General features: G+C 38.6%; 1 protein-coding gene and 1 long non-coding RNA gene across 4 annotated transcripts in view; one reads left to right on the top strand and one right to left on the bottom strand.

Moving 5' to 3' along the window:
- grin2db (glutamate receptor, ionotropic, N-methyl D-aspartate 2D, b) overlaps window positions 1–13,991 on the top strand; it is a 98,077-nt gene that overhangs the window by 10,493 nt on the left and 73,593 nt on the right. The window lies entirely within an intron of this gene.
- On the bottom strand, window positions 963–12,666 carry LOC116717597 (uncharacterized). Its single transcript, XR_004338768.1, has 3 exons — window positions 12,655–12,666; window positions 3,019–3,024; window positions 963–1,103 (listed from the first exon to the last, which is right to left on the bottom strand). It is a non-coding gene; the product is annotated as an uncharacterized LOC116717597 (long non-coding RNA).

Raw genomic sequence — 13,991 nt, 5'->3', positions numbered from 1 at the left:
GGCACGAAATCCCATTTATTAACCTGACAGGGCACACCTATGAAGTGAAAACCATTTCAGGTGACTACCTCTTGAAGCTCATCAAGAAAATGCAGAGTGTGTGCAAAGCAGTAATCACAGCAAAAGGTTGCTACTTTGAAGAAACTAGAATATAAGGGGTATTCTCAGTTGTTTTACACTTTTTTGTTTAGTGCATATTTCCACATGTGTTATTCATAGTTTTGATGCCTTCAGTGTGAATCTACAATGTCAATAGTCATGACAATAAAGGAAACTTATTGAATTAAAAGGTGTGTCCAAACTTTTGGTCTGTACTGTATGTATAATTGAACTGAAATTATTTTTTGCAAAGTGCTTTGAGATGATATTAGTTGTGGATTGGCATTAAATAGATTAGCTGAATTGAATTAATGAACAAACAGCATCAAGAAAACCAAATAACACAGCAAATACAGTATGTTCGGGGAGCCAGTTATGGAGAAATTTAAAGCAGAGTTAAGCTTTAAAACAATCTTTCAATCTTTTAACATCTTACTGAGCACTATTCAGTTTATCATCTGAAAGAGTTGGGCACAACTTGAAACCCCATCAAGACATGGCTGTTTGTAAGCCAGGCAAGGAAACCATTAGGAAACAAAAGCAGCCAAAAGGTTTGAGGCCCTCTGGAAAAGCTGTAGAGAACCAAATGCCAGGTAAGAGAGTGTTGACACAAATCTGACCTCTGTAGAAAAGTGACGCGACACATGAGATTACCATAAGCCAAGAGGACACAGCAAACATTATAGCGATTTAGACATGAATGCAAAATGCAAAATTAACACCCTTAACATACCAGATCTTTTCTGAAATGTGGTATTGGCAGCATCATGCCTTGGGGCATGCTTTTCTTCAGCAGGAACAAGGAACAGTAGTTTTTAGTGCAAATATCTTAGCACACTTGAAATGAGACAAAACTAATTTACGAGAAACTTTTCAGCAAGATATTGGAGCTTGCTTACAGTCAGCAATTTGATGAAAATTACTAGGTCCACTGGCAGACTATTTCACTTATAACATGGGAGAAAATGTCTTATGAGTTAAATAATCTGTCGGTAGAACTAGTACTTAAAAAAATGATGACATAATTTACTTAAAACAGGTTAATATCTACTGAAAATTTGTTAGTTTTGTCTTATTTCAAGAATACAAAGATATTTGCAATAGAAACTAGGCCAAAGATACTTAGTAAGATATTGTGTTTTTGCAGTGAAGTTGGTCAGCGTGTACTCTGAGGTCCAACTATCACTTTACTTCAGACTAGAGTGGAGATTCACCACAAGTAATAGTTTCTAAAGCTATAATTGCAGCAGAAGGTGTTTCTGCAAATTGTTGGCTAAAGGGCCTTAATGCAAATGAATACCACACTTTTCAAAAAAAAAATTTTTCCCTTCCACTTCTTAAGTATCACTATTTGCGTTGACCAATCATGTAAAAATCTCACATCTACAACTATGTTTTTGGTTATAATATGGCAAAATTTATAAAGTATGGATATTTTTGTAAGGCACTGTTAAAGTCCCTTAGGTTCTGTGTAGAATGACACCCTCTTAAAAAGAGTAGAAGAAGCTTTGCATTACGTATCTTTCAAATTTGATTGTAAAAGTCTTTCAAAAAAAAAAAAAACACAAGTAAGCAGCTGGTACAGATGCAAAACAGGTGCATGAAACTTGCACAGGATGTTCTCTACAGTGTGAATGATAGTTTCATTTTTTGGGAAGAAGGGAGAGCGGCGGGGAGGGGCACAGAGATGAAAAACAGTCTGATAAAGATAGATGTTGCTGGGCTTGTTTGTTGTGCTTGACTCTTGTGTGTGAATCAGATGCTAAAAGTAGCTCTGTAATTACTGACAGCCTTTCTGACACCGAAGAGCACAATAGGCTCCTATGCTGGTTGTGATTGAGTTGTTTAACATTTTTTTTATTTGAGCTACTTCTTTTTTCACACTGAAGCATTAATTAGTTACTTGAAATATTTGCATGAAAATTGTGTCATTACTGTTCATATTAATGTATCCAAATGAGCCAAGAAATGATCCTGACCTTAATCTGGGGCTGATCACACTCATCAGGCTGATTGTTACGTAACCTAGTCAGAGTTAGCCATCACATGGTTTTTGTTATATGAGTAAGCTCTTGGTACTCGCTTTGGGAAACAGAAACACTCATTCACATATTTTGCACTGAGCAGTGATAGCAAATAACACGGAAAACAGTTGCTGGCACAGAATGTTCCGTCTCATCTTCATCCAAATAATAAGTCATCTGTTTACAGCTCTGCCAGCGTACAGTGCTTCACAAAAGTATTCACACCACTCGATTTTTTTTTTCTTCCATTTTGGCACATAACAATCACAAACATCAGTGTATTTCATTGAGGTTTTATAGCACATCACAAAATAGTGCATAATTCTGAACTGAAAGAAAAAGAACATATTTTTCACCCTGAACAGACCCTGAACATTTTGACCATTTTTGATTGTAAAACAAATCAAGCTCATTTATACAAATGCATAGTGTCTGTGAACATTAATTTCCCCCCATTGCCATATTGGCTTTACAACTAGACTTTGACTGGGCCATTCTAATATATGAATATGCTTTGATTTAAACCATTCATCTTACTTCTGGTTCTAAGTTTAGGCTTGCTGTCCTGTTATTTTGGTGAATTAACCACCAGAGCATCTTCCTTCACTTAGTAGTATCTTAAATATACTATTTATAATATCCCCTCTAAGGACACGTGCTGCTGTAAATTAGCTTATGCTATTTGCACTATGATACAGACATGGGACTGTTGCTTTATTCAGTCCCATGCTATGCTATTGTGTGTCTGTTCCTATCAAATAAACTTAAATAAATGTGTCCTATGTTCCCTATAATTCTTAGAGTTTGGGACATTTAATGATCTTCTTTCAACAGTGGCTTTTACTTATTTGTGCATGAAAACAGATTTGTGAAATGACAGATTCTCCTACCTGACCTCTTTCTATGTGCAGCTGCTTTAGCGTTACTGTGGGCCTTTTTACTTCTTCTCTGATTAATGTTGTTCTTACTCAGCCTGTCAGTTTTTCTTGATGGACATGTCTTGATGTTTTTTTGTTGTTGTGCCAGACTCCCTCAATTTCCAAATAATGAACTGAGCAGTGATGCTACATACTTTACACCACATTTGTGGTGTTAATGTGACAAAAGTTGTAAATGTTCCGTGATTATAAATGCCTCTTCAAGAGTTTTTTTTTTTTTCATCAGAGCATACTGTGTGTGAGCAATCACTTTTCATCCTCAAGTGTGATGTTGGCCTTTTGTTTAATTTCAGCAGCTTGGTAATGTTGAGTCATCATTCATGTCTTAGTTAACTACTAATGCCGACCAGATGAATCACATTAGACCTGATCATTTATCATTTATTGATTTAGTAAACAGACAAATTAGACGCTGACAAACAGTGAAAGGTTTGCTTTTAATAACCTGAATGACTTGTTTGTACGGGTTATTAATTTGAAGTAACTGTCAGCAGCAGTGCTGCTATTTGTGCTGTTGTTTCCTCTAAAAAAGTGAAATCATAGCTGTCAAAAATATCTCGTATCTCCTGGCATGAGCCATTTCTTTCCCTGCTTTCCATGATTTAAGTTCTGCACGGTATCAGCGTAAAAAGTTGTGGCTGTCACTTGCTGCCCAGTGACTGCCTGATGAGATGCTGCAGCTCAGTGTGTCAAGTTATAAAAAGTAAAGGAAGAAGAAAGCGGACATTTAATATTCATTGCTTTGAAAAAAACATCATAAGATTAAGGAGCTAATTGATTTGGTGATGTGAGGATTATTCAGAGGGGAGCTGACATCCCTCCCTTCACCAACCCCTCACCATCTCATGTGCTTAACAATTATCCGAAAAAAATAAAAAAATAAAATCCTTCACTGGTCTGGGTCCTCAGTATCCTCTCCTCCTGTTGGGATCCTGTCAGCTTGGAAGTACACTGTGCCAAAGTTATCTACCAGTGTTTATAGGACAGGCTGACAGAAGTGTCACTAGCACCTTTGATTATGAGCGGGGGCTGGGCCAGATGTGCTGTGAATGCAGCTTAGAAACCCCACTCTATTGTTACAACTGAGCTTTTCTTCCTCTAAAATGTGTCAATTAAAAAGTGAGTTAATTTTATCTGTGTAAATGAAGGTCTTTTACTCAGCCGCCTCTATACTTAAATGCCAACTTGTTTGTGAGCACACCTGGCTGCACAAAGACACAATAGTTCTCAGCTGAGGTTTTCCACCAGTTTAATCTGTTTATCCTCAGAATAAGATTGCAAATCATTACTATGCAGAGCTTGCTGGGAGAGTCTTAAGCAGCTTCGTTTTGAGTTGTTACAGAATGTTTCACCTTATAGGTCCTGAAGGGCTGCACTGTCGGCTGCTTTTCATCTCACTCTTTTAATTAGTGACTGATTTAGATCTGGCTAGGTGATCCCAGTGTCTGGCCAATCAATGAGGGAATTAATGGAAGCTGTGATGCAAACAGAGCACAGAAACAGCAGTAACTTTGCAGCTACAGGGCCAGCACAGAAAGGGGCGGATTTCTTTTTTCCCAGTACTTTAATATGATTCCAATAAATTCTTATTACTTTGAGATGTACTTCCTCTGGCTCATCAGATCTGCTGAGACATTTTCATCTAATTTGTTTCTGTGTTCAATCTCAGAGCTTGTTAAATCAGCCAAGCATTTGATTCATGCTTGCACTGTATGTTATGAGAATGAAAAGCGTGGCCCTTTCCTATATGACTCGGCCGCATTGGTAGTGATTCGATACTGAGGCTGTTTCCCCTCATACCAAAATCCTTAAGAGTTTTTGGATGCCTGTAAAAGGTTGAGCAGGAATTTATTCCATCTAAAAAATAAACCTAATAACATAATCCCTCAGGCTGTGCATTGTGAGAAAATTTCAACAAAGCATTGGGGTGGGGGGGACTACAGAAAATAAGATACATTGAGCAGATAATTTGGTGCAATTTTCCGTCGGCATAGTAGACGGCCTGGGAGGAGTGCGGCAGTCTCTACTGTACGGTATGTCAGGTGTCAAAGTGAGAAAATTAAATATTCTTGCTCCTTGGCTGGCTTCATAGCAGCATTTATTCTAGAATTGGCAGCGTGCATGAAAACTGTAAAGCCTCCTTACAAAGCTGTTTTCATTCACTCACGTCAAATTAGTACAGGCCCGTTTGGCCGACTGAAATAAAAACATGTACTCTGTTATATCAATCCTTGCTGCATGATTCCCAGACTGCGACCTTTCCACATGAAAGCTTGACCTTACTGATATTTATGTGAGAACATTCATGAAGGTAGTAAACCATTTGTAGTAGATGTCGAATGGGTGTGTGAGGGAAGGGAGAGTGAAGATAAAATAGAAGCAGCAGGGAAATATTCCTGTGCATCATTCATACACAAATTGATTTTATTCATGCGGTCTGTGTGTGTGCACGCTACCGATGTCCCGAGGATTAAATGAGTGATAGAGGCTTGGAGGACAATGCATGCACACAGCTGTACATATAAAATAGTTCAAGAGGCCTGAGCTGCAGATCAAAGCAGACGGAAACAACTAGTCGGGTTTCGTTTTTAATGGGTAATTTTTCTAAACGCATCAGACGAGTTCATTCTTGAGCATTACTGCAATTACTGGACAGTGCAGAGTTATAATGGTGCAAAATTAAACACTCTCATCTCCACTTGGGTAATTATAGTCTGTGCTGGGTGCCGAGAGTTAGAAAGATGAGTTATGGATAATGTCAAATATTTAAGTAATAATAATCAGTAAGGGGTATCTCAATGTTTTTATGTCTGGCATGCTAGAAAGACTCTCAGTGACACGGTGATAAGTTTTTGAGAGAAAAAAAAACACATCATAATCCAGTGTTTTGCTTCAATTAATTTCCATCAATCCAAGGAGCAGAGAGAGAAATGTGCGTAATCATCTCTACATAAAAAAAGTGAAGCCTAATTAATTGGCATTGTCTCTTATCAGAATACAGTAAACCAGAAAAAAAAGAAACCCTGAACATGCAGAGTGGAAGGCATTTCATATGGCCACATGGAAGTAAAAGGCCAGAATGCCAGAATAAAATACTGCTTTGCTGTGAAGACACACCAAAGTGAGATGTCACAGTGACTGTTTCATTTTGTTCCTGCAAAAGGTTTGCAAAACATAAAAAAAGGACAACTGGAGACTACGTCTTAAAAACAACTTTGTGCTTTTGACTTTTTTCCAGGAACAATGCAAATACAAACAATAACGCCAAGTGTGTCTTCCAAGCTTGTAAGGAAAGCGCTCGTACAACAATTTTGCTTTGCGGGATTTAATCAAAAAGGAGACAAGATTAAGTGTTCTTCCGAGTAAGAGTCCTGACTCAGTGAACAAAAATTTTTACCGACTCAAGAACTCCCAATCTTAGAACGCTGGAAACACAAATAAATTAAATGGATGTTAAATAAGGTGGAATTATGTAGTAAATTAACTTACTGTTGTTGAAGCAACTTTAGACATCACAAATTACATGTTCCTTAAGACTTTTAAACAGATAGAATACAGAACAACCTTACAATAAATGAAGAAGATAAAGAAGCGAGGGATGGATGGAATATTAAAGGATTTAGAGAGGAATATGAAGAAAGAGAGAGAAGATGAGGGAGAGTTGTCAAAAATTAGGAGTATAAGTTGGATAAAAGGGGTCAAAAGAGGGATAAGAGGGAAGAGTGGGATAAAAAAGAGTTGCAAAATCAGATGAGCAGGTTGAGTGGGATGATGATCATTTCTATGTTAGAGAAGGCATCAGAAGAAATAAAGGTGTGATGAGAGGTCATAAAGAGTCATAAAGGACATAGGTGGGATAAAAAGACATTATCAAGAGGGATAAGATAAAGGAGAGGAATGAAGAGGGTCAGCAAAAAGATCAGGGAAAAGAGTTGGATAAAAATGGATGATGAGAAAGAGAGGGATGAAGAGGGGATGAAAATTGGTCAGAATGAAGCATAAGACAAAGGAAAGAGACCCAGAGCGGTTGTACCAATCGAGAATATGAATGGGATGATGAGAGGGAGCCATAAAAAGGATGAAAAAGTTAGGTGTGGGATGAAGAATGGTTGTAAAGAGGAATATGGAGAAAGTATGTAATGAAAATAGGATGAGAAACATTTCCAATTAGTTAAGGTAAATGAGTCGGATAAAAGCAGTTGTTAAAAAATAGGAAGAAGAAATGTTGAGGTTGGTGTTAAGACCACAAAGCAAAGCCTCTTGCATAAAAACGTTAATTGGTCATACACTGTAGAGTACCTAAAAAAACACATCTCTAAACCTTACCAGGTCATTCATACATCACCAATCAAACTCAGAGTACCACACGCACACAGGCGAGTTTTAAAATATTAGGACGACATTGTGAAACCAAAGATATCGTGAGATGAAATTAAGTGTGTGTGTGACACATTTCCTGTTTGGGTGTACTGTCAGGTGTCATCACTACTACAGCTGGCTGAAGTCCCGTTCTGTCTCAGCACAAATCAATGCCACCCTTTTACCGCATGTTTACGACCAAAAATGAGGGGTGTGTGTGTGTGTGGGGGTGTGTGTGTATGTGTCAATAATGTAAAATACATAATCGCTATGATTTCTTCTTTTTTTTTTTTAAAAATGTATTTATAAAATGAAGTACTCTTAAATTTGAGAGCCACAGTTTGTCTTCCACATACTCAATATATATGATCTAGAGATAAAAATTTCCCCCACAAAACCATCAGGCTCTAATCTGATTTTTAGCCTGTGCCATGTGTAATTTGAAAATATTGTGCATTTCCGTTCCCCGCTTGGTTTGATTGCCACTTGCTTTGATAGATGGCTCCATCATTTGTCATTTAAATGGCTTATGATGGCCTCGGCCATCAAGTCCGGGGGAAGCGGTGCTTGCTGCGGCGGCAAGCTTTACTACTGGTATTTACAGCCATGCAGCAGAAGCACACAGAGCCCTGAACTGCCTGCTGCACGCTGTGCTGCTTGCCGATCACTTTGCACAATGGGAACAAGAGCCGCTCGCCTGCCTGGTGGCTCTTCTACTCAACAGGGATCAAAGAGGGAGAAGGAGCGCGATAGGGAGGGAGAAATGAAAGAGGGGAAGCAAGTTGGGGAGGGAAGGAGGATGGGAGGAAGTCGGGAGTGAAAGAGGCATAGGACTTGTGTGGAAGAAGTGAATGAAGAAGAGCAAGGAGGAAAACACGGGACGAGGTGTTAGGCTGAGATGCTGCAGAGCGAGGTGATGCAGGGTCTGTATGAATGAATGAATGAACGATGGGGAAAAATACACAAATCGAACTTAGGAGAATGAGAAAGTATGCCCGCAGGGGTGTCCACGTGTGCGTCTCTGTGTGTGTGTGTATGCAGGAAAAGTGGATGAACAAGTGTAGCATGACGGAGAGGGAGAAAGCTTGGGAAAGGGAGAAAGAGGATCTGTTCCGTCAGAGAGGACACACTCCAGTGGCTGTGATTGAAGTATGAGCCAATTAACACAAGGAGCATTGAGCTCCAGCTGCACTCTTCTATTCGTTCCTCACTCCCATACACTGTCGTCTTACTCCCCATGTCACACACTTGCAGCCATTCACTCATCTGTGTGTGTCGAGGACCGCGCTGTGCTGGCACTTCATCTTACCTTTTAGTGTAGTCACACACACGCACACACAAAAAAAATGTATTGTCATGCTTGCTGTAGTCATAAACATGGGCAAATAAAAAGGGAGAAGTTCAGTCTATGATGTTAGAGGCTCTGTGGCATGGTGCTGTAATTCCTTCTAATGGTTTTAGTGGGCTATATATTAAAATGCATCATTTTTCAGTGGTTTTGTGTTGTTGTGTGAAGCTGCCCAGGCTGATTCAGTGCTGCTCGTGCCACAGGCAGCACGGAACAGGTCCATTACTCTGCATGACAGCATGGAATGAACCAGCAGAGCTTGGACAGAGGCTAAACACAACGCTGAACACTGCACCTCTGCAACTGCACACACTCCAAACCGCACAAGCCCCTCTCCCCGTACGCGTTTCATCAGCAGAGACGATGCAAAGCGCTATCGCTCTGCCTCCACTGGAGCTCGGTGTAAAGGGGATGCAGACAACCGTGGATGCCAGCAACTGATTTCTACCCATTTTATTTATTTATTTATTTTATCCTTTTGGGATTTGCTCCTTCTCAGTCACCTCATGTCCTCGTTATGCTCAAGCATGTACAGCAAAGCAGGTAGTGGTGATCTGATTGTTTTTCCTAACATCACACTGCCAGCAAGAATCAATTTCATTTTGTCCTTAGTGGCTATATCTGCAGGTTTTGGGTCTCTTTGGTGGTTCTTGTAATAACATTGGCTTTAGTGTTTCAGAGCTCGAAGCGAGGACAGTTTATTTTTTCAAGTGCTGGAAGAAAGGAGAGGAAGAACATTCACATTAACCAACTAAACAACAAAAAGAGAGCGTGTTTATTTACGTGTCATTTGCATGACTTATTCCTGACGATGACTGAACATAATTGGATGTCTGCAAACAAAGCGCAATTGAAAGGCAGAGATGTAGGTTTTTGTTTGAATATCTGAATGACACATTTAGCGTGGGACTGCAGCTCCTCCCCAAACAAACTTGAAATGCCAAACGTTTCCTTCACAGCCATCAGATAGGAGCTGAATTTGCAGTTTCACATGGAAAAAAGTAAAGTTTTTGGATGGAAGAGTGTTTGAATATTTCTATTTCATGTAGATTTATGTTAAAAAGTATTGTCCCTTTCATATTTGATGTGTTTTTGCTGAAATATTTCAGCTCAGAAAAGCTGAAATATTGTCAAAGACAACTTGATTTTTCAAACTGTGATTCTGTTTGCTATGTCAGGAAAGCTTTCGGAGGTACGTGTAGTTCTAACCACAGGTAAGCTACGCTCTCAGTGAAAAGGTTCTCTTTATAGCACTACTTAACGTGAAGATTGCAGATTGTTTGTTGCTTTTTGAGATCCTTGTCCTAGCAGGCAGAGTAGAACCAGGACGCAGCGCATATGCAATGTCTGCAAAAGCCTTACAATGAATTAGTTAAAGCACTGGCAGCCGCGTGTGGATGTGATGAGGTTGTAGCCTTGGCACAAGGCCAGCTCTGCTTCAAATTGTCTGATGAACAATACATGACGATGTGTGCAAGCCACATATCATGGCAGCTGTCACTGCTGCCACCACAATAATAACCCACCACAATCTGTTCAAGGAAATGTGTTGTTGTTCAAAACAGTGGTGGAGCTTTCACACGGTTTGGAGGGTGTGCTGGATTCCCCCAAAGACCCTGCAGAGACCATCTACATTCAGGTTTTTAACATTGTAACTCTTATAATTATTCCACAATTGAAACAAGTGATCTGGGAACATCAGCATCAGTCTCTATGTTGGACAGCATTTCTCAGAAGAAGAAGAAGTAATTTGTGGGAGGAGACACTAGATAGTAATTATTTTTCCAGTACAACAAACAAAACAGATCTGCAGATAGTTTTGCATATGCCAGCAAAGCTGACAAATATTGTATGAGAGTAATCTTTTCCCTAAGCATTGTCTAAGAAAATAAGTGAAGCTCTGCTGGGCTAAATCTGATTGTACCCAGCAGCTCTTGGACAAGAAGATAGCATTCTCTTGAGTTTGACAGAACATGTAATGGCTCCACTACTGCCAAGCTGTGTAGCAAACAAGATTCTCCTTTGAAAATGCATGGCCAAACATTATTCCTCTGGTTCTTTCATGACAAACACTGTTAAATAAAAGGTAGACTTACAAAATAATAGAATGCAAATCAAACAACTTTGGCTTCTTCATCAGGAGCAACACTCAGCCTTTTAATAAATGTTTTCACGAGACAGAAAAGTCTGCATCACAGCTCTGTTTGTGTGTTCAAGACAGCAACTATCAATCGTAGAAAAATATTTTGTTGAATAACAAGATATTAAAGAAACCAATGAAACATTAAGCACAAGAACGTTAAACAGACGATTGCTAATCCTCCTTTTAGTTTTATGGTCCAAGAAAAATGTATAAATTTACCATCAATTGTAAATCTGTCTATTTTAAGCCAATATAGTTTACTGTGATTTAACTTGCTTGTCATTGCTTAGTGAAATACACCAGTTTTTACCAGTGGATTCAATATTAAGAGTTTTCTGTCATTGATTTATACAATGAAATTCCTGTGAGAGCGCCATGTTTGTTTTGTTTCTCAACATCAGCCTCATGGCTGGCTAAGCACTACAACGCTGTAAATGCATTTTTATTGTACCTAAATACATAATTTTACTAACAAGACAGTAAATAGTTTACATTTAGTATTACTTGATGGATGTAATAAGCAGGATTTAAATGCAGCAAATAAAGTCAAACAATTAAGATGATTTTATGGAATGATTATATGGGGATTATATTTAAAAGGGCGGTGTTATTTATTTTCCAGGCACATAGTGCCATTTTGCAGCACAATTAAGTAACTATGTTACCTTATGTTGTTATAAAATTGCTGTATATGTCAAACATGACTTACATTTTTTTAACAATCTAAAACCTTGAAATTGTGCTTTTGTCTCTCTTGCTCTTTCCAAAACTGCACCTTCATCAAGTCATCAGAACATTTATTCTTCATTTAGCCTTTAACATTGTTCTTAGGAGTGTTACACTGATATGTAGATCATATGACAAGCTCACCAGATGCACAGTTCCACCTGGTATTTGCTAAGTGCTGCAGCTGCTAGTCTGGAGGAGCGGTGTGGGGTTGGGGAGCTCAGCTGGAGACTGCAGCTCCAAAACAAAGTTTGTGGAAATAGGCGACGTATTGCAGGAGCAGGCTCTAAGGCACATCTGAGTGGCTGCCACAGACCCTACAACATGCATGAAAGAATCAAAGTAACATTCTGAGTATGGTTTTGATGAAGAAATATTATTACATAATATAAAGCTCCAACATTTTTATTTTGCATGATAGCCTCTCTTTAACAAACACAGCAGGTCAGTATAAAATGTTAATACTTTAACCTACTTCTACAAACATATATACCATAGATAATTATGCATTAGCATTCAGTTAAACTGATGTGTTTTTTTTTTGCTGTTCTTTTAACAAGAACTAGAAAAGTCTTTATAACTCTGCCTCTCTCTGTCAGACTGCCCCAGGGCAGCTATGGCTACTATCCAGTATCTTGCCACCATCAGCGTGTGAATGTGTGTGTGAATGACTGAATGTAATATGAAGCAGGCCATTTACAGTTTATAAAAATCATAACAAAATAGAGCGATATGATTTAAGCTCCAAGCTACGTATATGTTAAGAGAAAAATTCAGAAACATAGCTCCCTGTAAACATGCAGTTTTAGCTCTGAACAATTAACAATGGTGGCTCTGGTTCTACACTGGGACCTCTGAAAACAAATCTGTGGTTCCAACAGGCAGCTTGTATTTTGCATCTTTGTATTTGGAAACACATTTGCTTGTTGAAAGCTGAAAATAATGGAATTGAAACTAATTGTTAATCCTATTTTAGAGCATCACTAGAAGCATGAAATTGGGAAATAACAATGAAACCATAAATATTAAGGACAAATAACAGTTTCTTTCAGAAACCCACTTCTATGACATGATGGACATTATAATTTTTTTTAAACATAATTTTTTAATACTTGCTTTGGAAGGAGAACTAACTTCCATTATACATTCAACACAACAATGAGAAATTTGCTATGACATTTGTGAATCTAGTGCCTTTCTCCAGCGCTTAATGACCGAGAGGCTGGTTATAAGCCAGACACGGCGTTAGTTTAACACAAAACAGGTCTTTAAAACCTCCAATTAATCTGATAGACATATTTGTTGGATTGTTGGAGAAAACTGAACAGCTTAGAGTAAATATAACCCATATGAGGAGAACATAACTGATGAGGCTTCGTGTCCATATTAAACTCTGCGCTCAGTCTCTAAGTGAAATATTTTCTGAGTAGTAACTGTTGTATATTCATTGTCACACTGTACGTCTAAACATGCCATTATTTGGAGATGTATTCTGATGAGTCAAGAGTTTAGAAATCGACCAACTGCTACATGGAGCTTCCTTATTTTATGCTTTTGAACCAAAGGGTCTCCAAGTTTTTCCTTTTTATTTTTCTTTTTTAAATCAGAGGGAGCAAAGCAGCTGATTTAAAACCCAGGGTTGTTCTCTCAACACATATCAGAGCCAATGGTGCAGAGCTTGTGGATATTGGTTGATAAAGCTCTGTAAGTCCGCCGTTGTGTTCCACACAGAATCGTGTTTAACATGTTGACAAGTGACTTGTTTACATGAGTAAAACGTCATTACCTTCTCTCAGACTAGTACTGGGGTAATTACAGCAGGAACACTGTGTTATGGTCAATAACCTGTGATGTATGTGTCAAATCAAGTCTCAGTTCAGAAAGAACATGGTCAACCTGCTGACGCCGCCTCTAATAATGATTCTTACAGCATTACAAAAGAATATTAATAACTTGCACTTTTTTTTTCATTTTGTCAAATCCCAAACTTCAATATATTCAAACTGCCATTTGCTCTTATATCCCTACATAAAATCTAGTGCAACCAATTGCCTTCCAGTGTCACCTGATAAGAAAACAGTGTTCACAAGTGTGTAACGCAATGCGAGTGTACATGGAGCTTCTTTTGTGAAGGCCTCAGACTGCATCATAAAGACCAAGAAAAACACATTCCAAGAAAAAAGTTTTGGAGAAGTTTAACGTAACAGTTGGATGTGGCAGCTGCGGGAATTCTGCTCTTCAGCAAAGACAGAGAAGCTGGTCAGATTTGATTGGTAAATTGAAGGAGCTAAATGCAGGGAAACCCTGCAAGAAAAATACCCCAAATGACTTACAGATGTAATTGCATGGAATGT

The sequence above is a fragment of the Xiphophorus hellerii genome, chromosome 3, assembly GCF_003331165.1.
Source record: "Xiphophorus hellerii strain 12219 chromosome 3, Xiphophorus_hellerii-4.1, whole genome shotgun sequence".
In the NCBI taxonomy this organism is placed as follows: Eukaryota; Metazoa; Chordata; class Actinopteri; order Cyprinodontiformes; family Poeciliidae; genus Xiphophorus; species Xiphophorus hellerii.
The sequence above is the reverse complement of the archived record's forward strand: the minus strand, read 5'-3'. Positions and strand labels throughout refer to the sequence as shown.